General features: G+C 47.9%; 1 protein-coding gene across 2 annotated transcripts in view; it reads left to right on the forward strand.

Annotated features, from left to right (window-relative positions):
- The window catches only part of SPTB (spectrin beta, erythrocytic), a 273,420-nt gene that overhangs the window by 179,632 nt on the left and 80,524 nt on the right, over positions 1 to 13,264 (forward strand). The window lies entirely within an intron of this gene.

Raw genomic sequence — 13,264 nt, forward strand, 5'->3', positions numbered from 1 at the left:
CGTTTGCAACAAAATAGGAAATAAAGACGATATTTCCTATTTCATTGCATTTTGGGGGGCTGACAAAACGAAAGGAAAACCCACAAAATTCTGTGTGGTTTTCCTATCATTTTTTTTTTTTGGGGGGGAGAAAGGGCACATTTAAAAAAAACCCCAAAACTCCCAAACCCATCCCAACCCTTCAAATTTAATTAATTGCAACCCCTCCACCGTCCTGACCCCCCAAGACTTACCCATCCCACACCAAGACTTGCCAAAAGTCCCTGGTGGTCCAGTGGGGGTCCCGGGAGCGATTTCTCCCTCTCGGGCTGTCGGCTGCCACTAATCAAAATGGCGCCGGTGGCTCTTTGCCCTTATCATGTGACAGGGGCTACTGGTACCATTGGTCGGCCCCTGTCACATGGTAGGAGCAATGGATGGCCCGCATGGCAGGCCGTTAACGAAGGCCAAATCACATCTCTAATCTACCTTATAAATGGCCTGTGACCGACGGCCCGCAAATGCGCAGTAGAGACCAGCTCTACCGCGCATGTGCGGGCGAGCACGTTGCTCTGAGGCAGCTTCAGAAAGAAAAAAAAATGGCGGCGTCCAGTGGCAGCAGCGGGCGGCGGCGGCGGTACCGGCAGCGGGCGGCGACGGCGGTAGCGAGCGGTGGCGGTACCGGCAGCGGGCGGCGACGGCAGTAGCGAGCGGCGGCGGTACCGACGGCGGTAGCGGGCGGTAGCGAGGGAGGGAGAAGAGAGAGAGAGGGAGGGACGGACTGAGTGGGAGGGAGGGACGGAGAGAGAGAGTGGGAGGGAGTGACTGAGTGAGAGGGAGGGACTGAGTGGGAGGGAGGGATTGAGTGAGGGGGAGGGACTGAGTGAGAGGGAGGGAGTGGGACTGAGTGAGAGGGAGAGGGGGGACTGAGGGAGGGAGTGGGACTGGGAGAGAGAGGGAGGGAGTGGGACTGAGGGAGAGTGAGTGGGACTGAGTGAGTGAGAGGGAGGGGGGAGGGAGTGACTGAGTGGGAGGGAGGGATTGAGTGAGGGGGAGGGACTGAGGGAGGGAGTGGGACTGAGGGAGAGAGAGGGAGGGAGGGAGTGGGACTGAGGGAGAGGACGGAGGGAGTGGGGACTGAGTGAGAGTGAGTGGGACTGAGTGAGTGAGAGGGAGGGAGAGAGGGGGGAGGGAGTGAGTGAGACTGAGTGGGAGGGAGGGTCTGAGTGATAGGAGAGGGAGGGTGGGGAGGAGTGGGTGAGGGAGGGGGGTGGTGAAGAGTGAGGGGAGAGAGAAAGAGGGGGAGGTGAGAGACAGAGGGATGTAGCCCGTTTTAACGGGCTTAACGGCTTGTATATATATATACAAGCCGTTAAGCCCGGGGGGGGGGGTGTCACTCCCGCGCGCGCGCGGTGCCGCTACTTCTCCTCCCCAGATCTGCCGGCAGATCTCGGGGGGGTCACTGCCGCGCGCGCGGGAGTGACACCCCCCCCCCGAGATCTGCCGGCAGGAGCGGGAGGAGTTAATGGAGCCGGGTGAGGGTTGTGGGAAGTCGCGCTTACGGCGCCGGGAGGAAATGGAGGCGGGTGAAGGGAGGGACTGAGTGGGAGGGAGAGAGAGGGGGACTGAGTGGGAGGGAGGGAGGGAGAGGGGGACTGAGTGAGTGGGAGGGAGAGGGGGACTGAGTGAGTGGGAGAGGGGGGAGGGAGGGGGGGAGGGAGGGACTGAGTGAGAGGAGAGGAGTGGGTGGGGGAGGGGGGTGGTGAAGAGCTTGTATATATATATACAAGCCGTTAAGCCCGTTAAAACGGGCTACATCCCTCTGTCTCTCACCTCCCCCTCATTCTCTCTCCTCACTCTTCACCAACCCCCTCCCCCACCCACTCCTCTCCTCTCACTCAGTCCCTCCCTCCCACTCAGTCCCCCCTCTCCCTCCCTCCCTCCCACTCAGTCCCCCTCTCTCTCCCTCCCACTCAGTCCCTCCCTTCACCCGCCTCCATTTCCTCCCGGCGCCGTAAGCGCGACTTCCCACAACCCTCACCCGGCTCCATTAACTCCTCCCGCTCCTGCCGGCAGATCTCGTGGGGGGGGGGTGTCACTCCCGCGCGCGCGCGGCAGTGACCCCCCCGAGATCTGCCGGCAGATCTGGGGAGGAGAAGTAGCGGCACCGCGCGCGCGGGAGTGACACCCCCCCCCCCGAGATCTGCCGGCAGGAGCGGGAGGAGAAGCAGCGGCGCCGCGCGCGGCAGTGACCCCCCCCCCCCCCGAGATCTGCCGGCAGATCTGGGGAGGAGAAGTAGCGGCACCGCGCGCGCGCGGCGCCGCTGCTTCTCCTCCCGCTCCTGCGGCCCCACTGCCATTTTTTTTTTCTGACCGACGTCCTTGCCCGCACATGCGCAGTAGAGCTGCGCTCTACTGCGCATTTGCGGGCCGTCGGTCACAGGCCATTTATAAGGTAGATATATATATGAGAGAGAAAGTGTGCATGTGTGATAGTCCTCTTGGTGGGAGGAGAGAGAAAGTTTACACACCTTCGCTTTGCTGAATTAAGTGGTGTGAAGGAATGTCTCTGAAAACTGTTCCTAATCAGAGCTGGACCAGAAATCTAACCTGCTCCATCTTAAAAAGCAAGTAACATAGGTAACTCAGCGGGCAGATCCCCAGACAGCAGGAATAAGAGTTTGGGAACAGACAGGCCCCAGGTCTACAGGAGAAGGCAGCACTTGTAAGATGGTGAACACTGAAGGTAAAGAATGAATGTAAATACTGAAAGTAAATGGTGAGAAGTGAATAGTGAATACTGAAAATAAATGTTGAGGGTGAATGTGGCTGAAGGTAAGCCACTTATGTACATAAAGTTTATATAAAAAAAAGGAGAAAGAGTCTACAGTGTGTCTGACCTCTGGGAGTTACAGACCTCATGTGCTATCTCATAGGGGTAGTTTTCCCAAGTGCCCACATTTTCAAAGCTCACAGGCACTTTTACCTGCAGACTTTGCCCCAGTTTTCAAAGGGAAAGCAATACTAAAACTTTTGCTTTGAAAATTAGCCCAGGAAAACTATCTGCTCACATTTACACCTTCTGATTTGTGCAGGTACTTTTTCCAAGCAGAAATCTGCACATATTTTTGAAAATTCAAAATTATACATGTAAATGCAAACTCCTCCCCAACTATGCCCCTGGGAATGTCTCTTCTCAGTGCGGATGAAGTTACATGTGTAGTGCCTTGTGTGCCTAAGTTTACCTGTATACAGGGAGGGCAATATTTTTTTTAAAGTCCTTTTCCGAGGGTAAAGCACCATTTTACCTATGGAAGTGGCTTTGAAAACTGTCCTATGCACATACTAAGACTATTTCAATTTTATGTACCCCAACGTTTTACTTGCTTTTTATGTCAAATTAAGCCCTGTACATTTTGCAAACTGACAACATAAGTTTCAAACCATTATCTAAAGTGACTGTTTTAATGGAAGTAGCCTAGTGCAACGCAGTGGAATTGCAGGTGTCCCCTGGAAGTTGGCATAAGAATTTCAGTGAGACAGACTTTAAAGTTGTCATTCTCTTTATTGTTTTAACTGAAACATAGCATAATAACTAGTATCAAATGAGAAGGAGCAGTCATTTGTAGTTTTGATGCTATACTTGCGACTAACATAACCATCCCTAACTCTTTTAATATGTGCTTTAAAAGAAAACAATTTTTTTTAAAATTCAGATAGGATAACAATACTTGCCCTTCAGCAATTAAAATGTTTTACTTTTAAGCCTTTGCTAATAAATAACTTTAAGCATTTCCCACATCATTCCTCTGAACCAGGAGCAGCCATATTTGGAATTAACTCTCACATATTACTTAGTTCTTCCTGCATGTGGTGGTGCGGATGTCATTTGTGAGATCATAGCCCTTCTGGATCAATTATATATAGCCTCTGAGTCATATGGGGTGTTCCAGAAAGTGTGAACCCCCTATATTTGAAACCCTAATGATTATGACTTCAAGGACTTTTAAGAGCACATTTAGCAGGAGATATTGAAATTTTAGAGGGACGTCAGACTGAGTGTGCACCTGTGCAGAGAGGAGCTTAGAGTAAAGAGGTTACCAGAAGAATGGGAATGGAAGACATACTTGGCTCCTGGTGAGGCCATGAGCTCCTCTGAGGAAAATGAATTCCTCATCTGTATTTATGTGTGTTTTTATGTATGTATTTATGTGTGTGCATTTATGTGTATTTGTATACACACTAAGGGGGTCAATGTTAAAGACGCGCGTGGGTGTCCATATGTACGAGGTTTCTAGCAAGCGCGGTTTCCAGCAAGCGCACCTGTATGCCCCGATTTTATAACATGCATACGTCGCATGTGCGGCGACGCAGATAGGACTTTCCCAATTCCATCCCAGTCCGCTGCAACTAAGGAGCGGACTGGGAGGGAACTACCCTATACCCCTAACCTAACCTTCCTACCTTTTCCCCTCTCCTCTCCTTCCCAAACTCTAACCCAGGGGTTGGGAACCTTTTTGGCTGAGAGAGCCATGAACGCCACATACTTTAAAATGTAATTCCATGAGAGCCATACTAACTGCAACCCCCCACCTTCCTGACTCCCCCAAGATCTACCAAATTAATATACTACAACCCCCTACTCTCCTGACGCCCCCAAGACCTGCCAAATTAATTTACTACAACCCCCCATCCTCCTAACCCCCCCCCCCCCCCCAAGACCTGCCAAAAGTCCCTGGTGATCAAGCGGGGATCCAGGGCTCGCAGACAAATCTTTAATAAAAAAGTAAAAATCTAACAAAACCCCCCACCCTCCTGACGCCCCCCAAGACCTCCAAAATTAATTTACTACAACCCCCACCCTCCTGACCCCCCCAAGACCTGCCAAAAGTCCCTGGTGGTCCAGCGGGGGTCCGGGAGCGATCTCCTGGACTTGAGCTGTCGGCTGCCAGTAGTCAAAATGGCACCGACGGCCCTTTGCCCTCACTATGTCACTGGGGTCGACCAATGGCGGCGGTAGCCCCTGTGACATAGTAAGGGCAAAGGGTCGTCGATGCCATTTTGATTACTGGCAGCCGACGGCCCTTTGCCCTTACTATGTCACAGGGACTACCGCCGCCATTGGTCAACCGCAGTGACATAGTGAGGGCAAAGGGCCGTCGGTGCCATTTTGACTACTGGCAGCCGACAGCCCAAGTCCAGGAGATCGCTCCCGGACAGCTCCTGGACCCCCGCTGGACCACCAGAGACTTTTGGCAGGTCTTGGGGGGGTCAGGAGGGTGGGGAATTTTGTTAGATTTTTACTTTTTTATTAAAGATTTGTCTGCGAGCCAGATGCAGCCATCAAAAGAGCCATATCTGGCTCCCGAGCCATAGGTTCCTGACCCCTGCTCTAACCCCTACCTATCTACCCTATTTTTTGTTTTTTGTTTTTTTTTTTTTTTAACTTACCTGCTCCTTTGGACCAGAAGTAAGTTACGCACGCCAGCCAGCTGCCAGTGCACACTTCCCCAGGACAGGGCCTAATGGCCACTATCCCTGCTGGCCCAGCACCTCTGCATGTATCGGAAGATACGAGCGTGACTGGGCCCTTTCGAAAATGCGCTCAGCGTGCGCAGGGCCCAGTCATGTATGGATTTTATTTATTTATTTAATTTCTTTTACTATACCGATGCTCAAGACTAGGTCTTATCGTACCGGTTTACAATGTAACTGAGGGGAAACCAATTAACATCAAGGTAGAAAGTAAAGTTACATTAAACAGGGAGCGTAAAACCTGGGCAATGGAAGACAGTACAGAATTTAAACTAAGAAACAATTAGAGAGAGATAAATATATAATCAACAAAAACTATAAGTTACGTAAACATAGATTTATCCTAGGCAGTTATTAGCATGGTATGACCAGTGGGAGAAGGAAAGGGTGAGGTTGGGTGGGGGGGAAGGGGAGAGGGAAAAAAGGGGGTAGGGATTAGGGAGGGGTGGGAGAATGAGAGTCAGTGATGGTTGAAGAGATCCTTCAGCGGTAGGCTTCTGCGAACAGCCAGGTTTTCAATTTCTTTCTGAATGTTGAATGGCATTGTTCTTGGCGTAAGTCTTGGGGAAGTGAATTCCAATGTAGTGGACCTGCTGTTGAAAGAGCTCGCTTGTGAAAAGAGCTCGCTTGTGAATAGAGTTGTGGACCGATGATTTGTTGGGGGGGGCCTTGAGCGAACCTTTGTAGGCAGTTCTGATCGGTCTTGCGGAAGTATGTAATTCGAGTGGGAAGATACGAGCGTGACTGGGCCCTTTCGAAAATGCGTTCAGCGTGCGCAGGGCCCAGTCATGTACGGATCCGCCGGTGTTTGCGCGTGAGCTTTAAAATTCACCCATAAGGGAATTTGACTCCCACTGTAAATTTTTCCATGATTGGAGAAAGAAGAGAGGGCCCTGGGCTTTCTGAAAAGCGGCCAGGGATAGGCAGTACACATTTAAAATCCTTGAGATGCTCCTAAGAAAAGAATTTGTATATGTATTCACTAACTGTAGGGATGTATCTGTGTGAAGTATGAAATACAGAATCCAAATGTAATAGGGAAGTAGATACCCTAAATAAATGCATTTATAAATTACCTGGGACCAGTGGGTTGGCTGCAGGAGTCTGACTGAGCAGGCATGACGAGGCCTTGATGAAATGGAAGCTCCAGTCTGCGAAGAAAAAAAGTTGGGTCTGCTGCGATTAGTAAAGGAAAAATAAAGAAAAAACAGGCTATGGATGGTGTCATGATTCTGGCCCTTGATTTTGGAACCTCGTTTTTGAGGGGGGCCCAGAGGCGGGGAGAGAGAGGCATCTCAAAAGGGCCCAAAGGATGCCCTTTTGCTGTGCCGAAAGTGTCACAAGAAAAAACAAAAAGAAAGAAAACAATAAAGGAGAGGGAGCCGAGCAGAAAGCATCGTGTTGGAGTGCTGCCAAGCTCGGGCCTGCATACTGCTGCCACCGTTGAGTGGAATTGAAAATGGGGGCCGAGCAGTGAAGAGGTCTGAAGAGGAACTGCCACAATCAAGAGGAGCCGCGCTGGAGCTGCCACACTGCTGCTGGAGCTACTGAGGGAGATGAAGACAGCGTGGGAGGAACTGGCTAGCCAGCAGCGAATGGAGGTAACCATCCTCCTTCCACGCCAGACTACCTGCTGGGCCCAATCCTCTCGACATCATGATGTGCTGACAGCCTGTCCAGGGTGAGTGATCGCTACTGCCACTGCCACTGTGCCTCCTCTTCTGCTTCTGTGATCGCGTAAGTGCCCGATTCTCCTGCTCAGCAGCGCTGCCACAATTTAAGTATTTAAAAAAAAGAGATCAGTGCCGGGGCATTGGGGAAGGATGGCCAGGCCTGCACACTGATGTCAGCAATCTAAATAATATGATTATTCTTGGTGACTTCAACCTTCACATTGATGCTGTCCTGCTTTCTCCAGCATGTTCATCTTTATTGGATATTATGAAATTCTTAGGCTGGAGGCACACCCTCGACCTAGTTTTTACGATCTCTACCCTAAATGCTTTTAATCCTGTTCTTTCAGTGATTTTACCAGTTCCTTGGTTAGATCACTTTTTGATTATGTTCCACATTCATGGTTCTAAGGAATCAGGATCAGTAAAACCTGCTGCCGAGTTCTATGTCAAAAGAAATCACGTTGATCAAGATACGTTTTCTGAGTTAATAACTATAGAATTGGCTCCTTTCCATCCCTCCAATGTAGACACAGGTATTGCTGATTGGGAGACTTTATTAACTAACACTTTAGATTCTATTGCACCATATAAATCTGTCCCTCACTATCAAATTCATGATGACAATCTGTCCCTCACTATCAAATTCATGATGACAATCGATGGATAACTCCTATGTAAATTGGCTAAAGCACCACACAGGGATTTAAAACTTCTTTTAGAATATAAAAATGTAATTTGTCAAACAAAAACGACTTACTGTTCTAAACAAATTCATGCTATAGCTTTCAACCCCAAAGTTTTATGCAGCATTGTTAAAAAAAAACTCGCTCACAACCCAGCAACTTCACAAAACAAACAAATTAGGCCTTAATATTCTTTAAATGTTAAAATCTCTGACTTGCTCATTGCTTTTCAGGTAGTACCATCCTGGTATACAATATATCACCTACACCCGAAATAATTTGGATTAATTTTGACAACTCATCTGTGAGTGAGATTTCCAATATCATCGCAAAGATGAATTTCATTATGTCCTTTTAAACATTTGTAGTGTACCTATTCTAAAAGTTTGTAGAGATGTCATCAACCCTGCTCTAACCACTATAGTGATCTTTTTACTGTTCTAGCTGCATTAAAAAAAATCAGCTGTAAGGCCTCTTTTGAAAAAAAAAACCTGGATTAGAGTCTTCTACCCTGCTAACTATAGGCCAATTTTCTCCTTATATAGAAACATAGAAACGATGGCAAAAATGGATCAAATAGTCCATCCAGTCTGCCCAGTAAGTTTATGCTAGTATCTACTGCACCATACAAGTCACCCAATACTTTTATCATTTCCCAGACCAAGTCAGGGCCCTTGTTGGTTGCTGTTTGAGTCCAATTCCCCATTACCTCTTGCCGTTGAAGCAGAGAGCTATGTTGGAGTTGCATCAAAAGTATCAGACTTATTGGTTAAGGGTAGTAACCACTATACCAGCAAGTTACCCCCATGCACTCTTCTTCATTTCCATCCTCTAGCCTTTAGGGACCCATAGGGGTAGATTTTAAATACTTGCGCGATCGCGTACTTATGCTGGATTTTATAAGATACGTGCGTAGCCGCGCGTATCTTATAAAATCCGGGTCGGCGTGCGCAAGGGGGTGCACATTTGTGCAACCTGCGCGCGCCGAGCCCATCGCACGCTGCCTGTTCCCTCGGAGGGAACTTTCCTTCGCCCTTCCCCCACCTTCCCCCACCTTCCCCTCCCTTCCCCTTCCTAACCCACCCCCCCAGCCCTATCTAACCCCCCCCCCTACCTTTGTCGGCAAAGTTACGCCTGCTGAAAGCAGGCGTAACTTTACGCACGTCGCCGGCAGCCCCGCTCCATCCTCCGGTCCCGGGGGCTGGTCCGGAGGCCTCAACCACGCCCCCAGGCCGGCGCCACGCCCCTAGGCCCGCCCCCGAAACGCCACATCGTTTCGGGAACGCCCCGGACACACCCCCTCCCGCCCCTTTTTGAAATCCCCGGGACTTATGTGCGTCCCAGGGCTTTACGTGCACCGGAGGCCTATGCAAAATAGGCGCGCCGGCGTGCGAGGGCCCTGCGCACGTAAATCCGGAAGGATTTACGCGCGCGGGCCTTTTAAAATCCGCCCCACTGTGTTTATCCCATGCCCCTTTGAAATCTTTTACTATTTTTATCTTCACCACCTTCTCTAGAAGGGCATTCCAGGCATCCACCACCCTCTCCATGAAAAAATATTTCCTGACATTGATTCTGAGTCATTCTCTATGGTGTTTCATTTCATGACCCCTAGTTCTACTGATTTCTTTCAAATGGAAAAGGTTTGTTGTTGAATGTGCATCATTAAAACCTTTCAGGTATCTGAAGGTTTGTATCTTATCTCCCCTGCTCCTCCTCTCCTCCAGGGTATACAAATTAAGGTCCTTCAACCTCCCCTCATAAGTCATTTGATGGAGGCCTCTCACCATTTCGGTCACTTTTCTCTAGACTGCCTCCATCCTGTCTCTGTCCCTTTTGAGATACGGTCTCCAGAACTGAACACATTACTCCAGGTGAGGAGTCACTAAGGACCTGTCAAGGGGATTATCACCTCCTTTTTCTTACTGGTTATTCCTCTCTCTATGCAGCCCAGCATTCTTCTGGCTTTAGTTATCACCTTATCACATTGCTTCACCACCTTCAGATCGCTAGATTTTATCACCCCAAAGTCCCTCTCTTGCTCCGTGCACAACAGCCCTTCACCCCTCATCACATACAGCTCTTTTAGGTTAACGCACCCGGGATGCATAACTCTGTACTTCTTGGCATTGAATCCCAGCTGACATTTCTTTGACCACTGTTCAAGCTTCCTTAAATCATGTCTCATTCTCTCTACTCCTTCCGGCATGTCCATTGTGTTGCAGATCTTAGTATCATCTGCAAATAGACAAACTTTACCTTCTATCCCTTCCGTAATGACAAAGATATTGTACAGAACCGGTCCCAACACCAATCCCTGTGGAACTCCACTTAACATGGTTCTTTCTTCAGAGTAGGTGCCATTTACCATTACATGCTGTTTTCTATCCGTCAACCAGTTTGTAATCCATGCCACCACCTTGACGCTCAATCCCAAGCGTCTCGTTTTCTTCATGAGTCTTCAATGTGGGACCGTATTTATAGTTTTACTAAAATCCAAGTAAATTACATCAAGAGCTCTTCCCTGATCCAATTCTCTAGTCACCCAATCAAAAAAATCAATCAGATTTGTTTGACAGGATCTTCTCCTAGTGAAACTAGACTGCCTTGGATCGAACATCCCACCAGATGGTAGATAGTTCACTATCCATTCCTTCAGCAGAGTTTCGATTAATTTTTCCACCACCAAAGTGAGGCTAACCTCACTTTGGTGGTGGAAAGTGTGGGAGCAGAGAGGAGGTTTCCAACCTCCTCTCTGCTCCCACACTTGTGAAGCAGGACCATCACCGCTCTTCTTCAATCTTGTGGCACCACTCCCATTTCCAGGGATTTATTGAACAGGTCCTTCAGCGGATCCACCAGCACATCTCTGAGCTCCCTCAGCATGCTGGGATGTATCTTATCCGGCCCCATGGCCTTGTCCGCTTTCAGTTTTCCTAGTTCTTCCCATACATTCTCTTCTTTAAATAGAGTTTCATCTACTCCACCCCCATCCACAGTCTTGTTATCTAGTGACAGTCTTTTTCCAGGGTCTTCTTTAGTGAACACCGAACTGAAGAATTTGTTTAATATTTCAGCCATTTCTTCATCTCATGGTTTTTGTTATATCTGTTTCAGTGATCATCTCAAATAGGGGATGAGAGCTCCTCATGGTTTACAAATCACACTGGCGTACCCCAAGGCTCTGCCCTCTCCTCGCTACTATTTAAGATTTACCTTGAACCCATCTGCAGATGAGATCCAGTTATCATCAAAGCACTTCCTACAATGTCTGATACTATCAGCTTAATTGGAATCAGCTTTTTAACCATCAAACAATGGCTTCAACACATCAAATTGGCCTGAACATTTCTAAAACTGAATTCATGTTAATTCACTGTTCAAGTGATGATTCTATTCCTTGCTCAATAACCCTGGATGATTATAAATTTTCCGTTATCCTGCATGTAAAATGTCTTGGGGTATGGCTAGACTGTAAATTATCATTTCACCATTATATCGAAATGGTCATAAGGAATGTTTTTTATAAGCTTTGAGTACTTTGCAGCCTTAAAAGTCTCCTAGAAACTGATGACTTTAAATTGGCAAATCAGATATCTCTATTACCTACAATAGACTAATGCAATGTTGTGTATATATAGGACTGAACCAAATTGCAGAGAGTTGGAGTGGAGTAAATAAGGATCACACAAAGGAGCACATAGTAAGGAGGAGGGTGTGAAGTCAGTCAGTAATGCTGTTCCATGTAAAATGAAGTGACAGCAATACAAGGGATTTCTCAGGACAACAGCTTTTGTTAGGACTGGCTTTTGTTTGACCTTTTGCTTTTACTCCATTACTGATTCCGAAGGCAATTTAAATATAAACTTGAAGAAGGCTATTTTCATTATAAATAGTAATTGTCGTAGTCTTTGTGTAAATTTGTTTGAAATATGTTTTAAAATTTGTGTTATTGTATCAATTATGTGTGTTTCTATGCATATTGCTTATGGCCTTGGTACAATTGATTAAATTATAATAAATACAAATACAGGGGATTTTTCAGAGAATATTACTGAAAATAAGCACTCTAATCAATTACTATAGGAAGTTGTAATTTTGAAAATAGCATCAGTTTAACACACATTTCTTAATGCAGTATATTTTTAATAGGATTCTGAAATCAGGTTGGAACCAATTATTTATTATTTAGAAAGAAAGTGAAGGCTTGGCTATATCCAAGTGAATAGCAGAATTAGTGGATTTGATAGACTAAGTTTTTATCTTGAGTAATACTGTATTGCTTGAATGATTTTTTAGACCCTGGTCTATTCCTGAGTGTGATACAGGAGTCTCGGCCTAAGCCCTGGCCTGATGCTAGGGACTCGTTGAGACTCCAGCATAGAGCAGGACCCCTACTTTAGGTCTCAGCCTATTCTCTACAAGAAACCCTGGCTTCGGGCATAGGCCTAGACCCAATGGGTGATTTTATTTTATTTTTTTCCAATTTTTACAAGCCCGGGAAATTTCCTGAAATCCACTTACCTTATCTGTTGGGAATCCAATGCCAAGCCCAGTCATGTTTTTGATGCCTGGGCCTTGGCCGATGTCTGGCCAGGAGGCTGGGTCCCAACAACTGGCTCTGGGCCTTGAGACGCCTGGGCCTGGGCCTAAGCCAGGGTCCAGAGGCCGGATACTGTTGCCTGGGCCTCTGATTAGACCAGGGCCCAAGCCCAGGCCCAACTCTGATATCTGGGCTTTGGACCAAGCACAAGCATATTTTGGGGTCTGGTCCAGAAGCTGGGTCCCAACAACTAAACCTCAGTCTAGACCAGAGCTTGAACCTGGGCCCAGGCCAGATGCTGGGGTAGGCCTGGATGCTTGGTCTCAATGTCTGGGCCTCGGCCAAGGCCAGAGCTTGGTCCAGAGGCCAAGTTCTGATGGCTGAGCCAGGGCCAGGGGCCTCGGCTCAGGGTCACATCCAGGCCTGGCTGCTGGAACCCAGGCCTCTTAAGTTCACTGTCTTGTTTCTTCAAAGGATGACATCCGCTGGAGATGTACCAGAGTAAATTAACTCCAGCAAAGCATACTCAGCAGAGAATGCCAGTTTTGTGTACTACAGTTCAATTAACTGGGACTAGGTCTCCAAGCCTGGGCCTTGCATAGGGTCTAGGCTGAGGTCACGGTGACCTACTGTGGTCTAGGCCTATGCAAGACCGAGGCTTTGACCTGGGCCTAAGCCTGTGATCAGATCCCCCCAGACCGGATAAGTGTGGGTGGGGAGAATTCTGGCCCCAGTATTGTTTTGGGTGGGAGGGATGGGTGGTGTGGACGGGGGTCTTGGGAGGCCCCGTTTCTTTTTTTTTTTTCTGTTTTTGTTTTTTTTTTTAACTCAATAAATGAAATAAACAT

The sequence above is a fragment of the Rhinatrema bivittatum genome, chromosome 4 (genome assembly GCF_901001135.1).
Source record: "Rhinatrema bivittatum chromosome 4, aRhiBiv1.1, whole genome shotgun sequence".
In the NCBI taxonomy this organism is placed as follows: Eukaryota; Metazoa; Chordata; class Amphibia; order Gymnophiona; family Rhinatrematidae; genus Rhinatrema; species Rhinatrema bivittatum.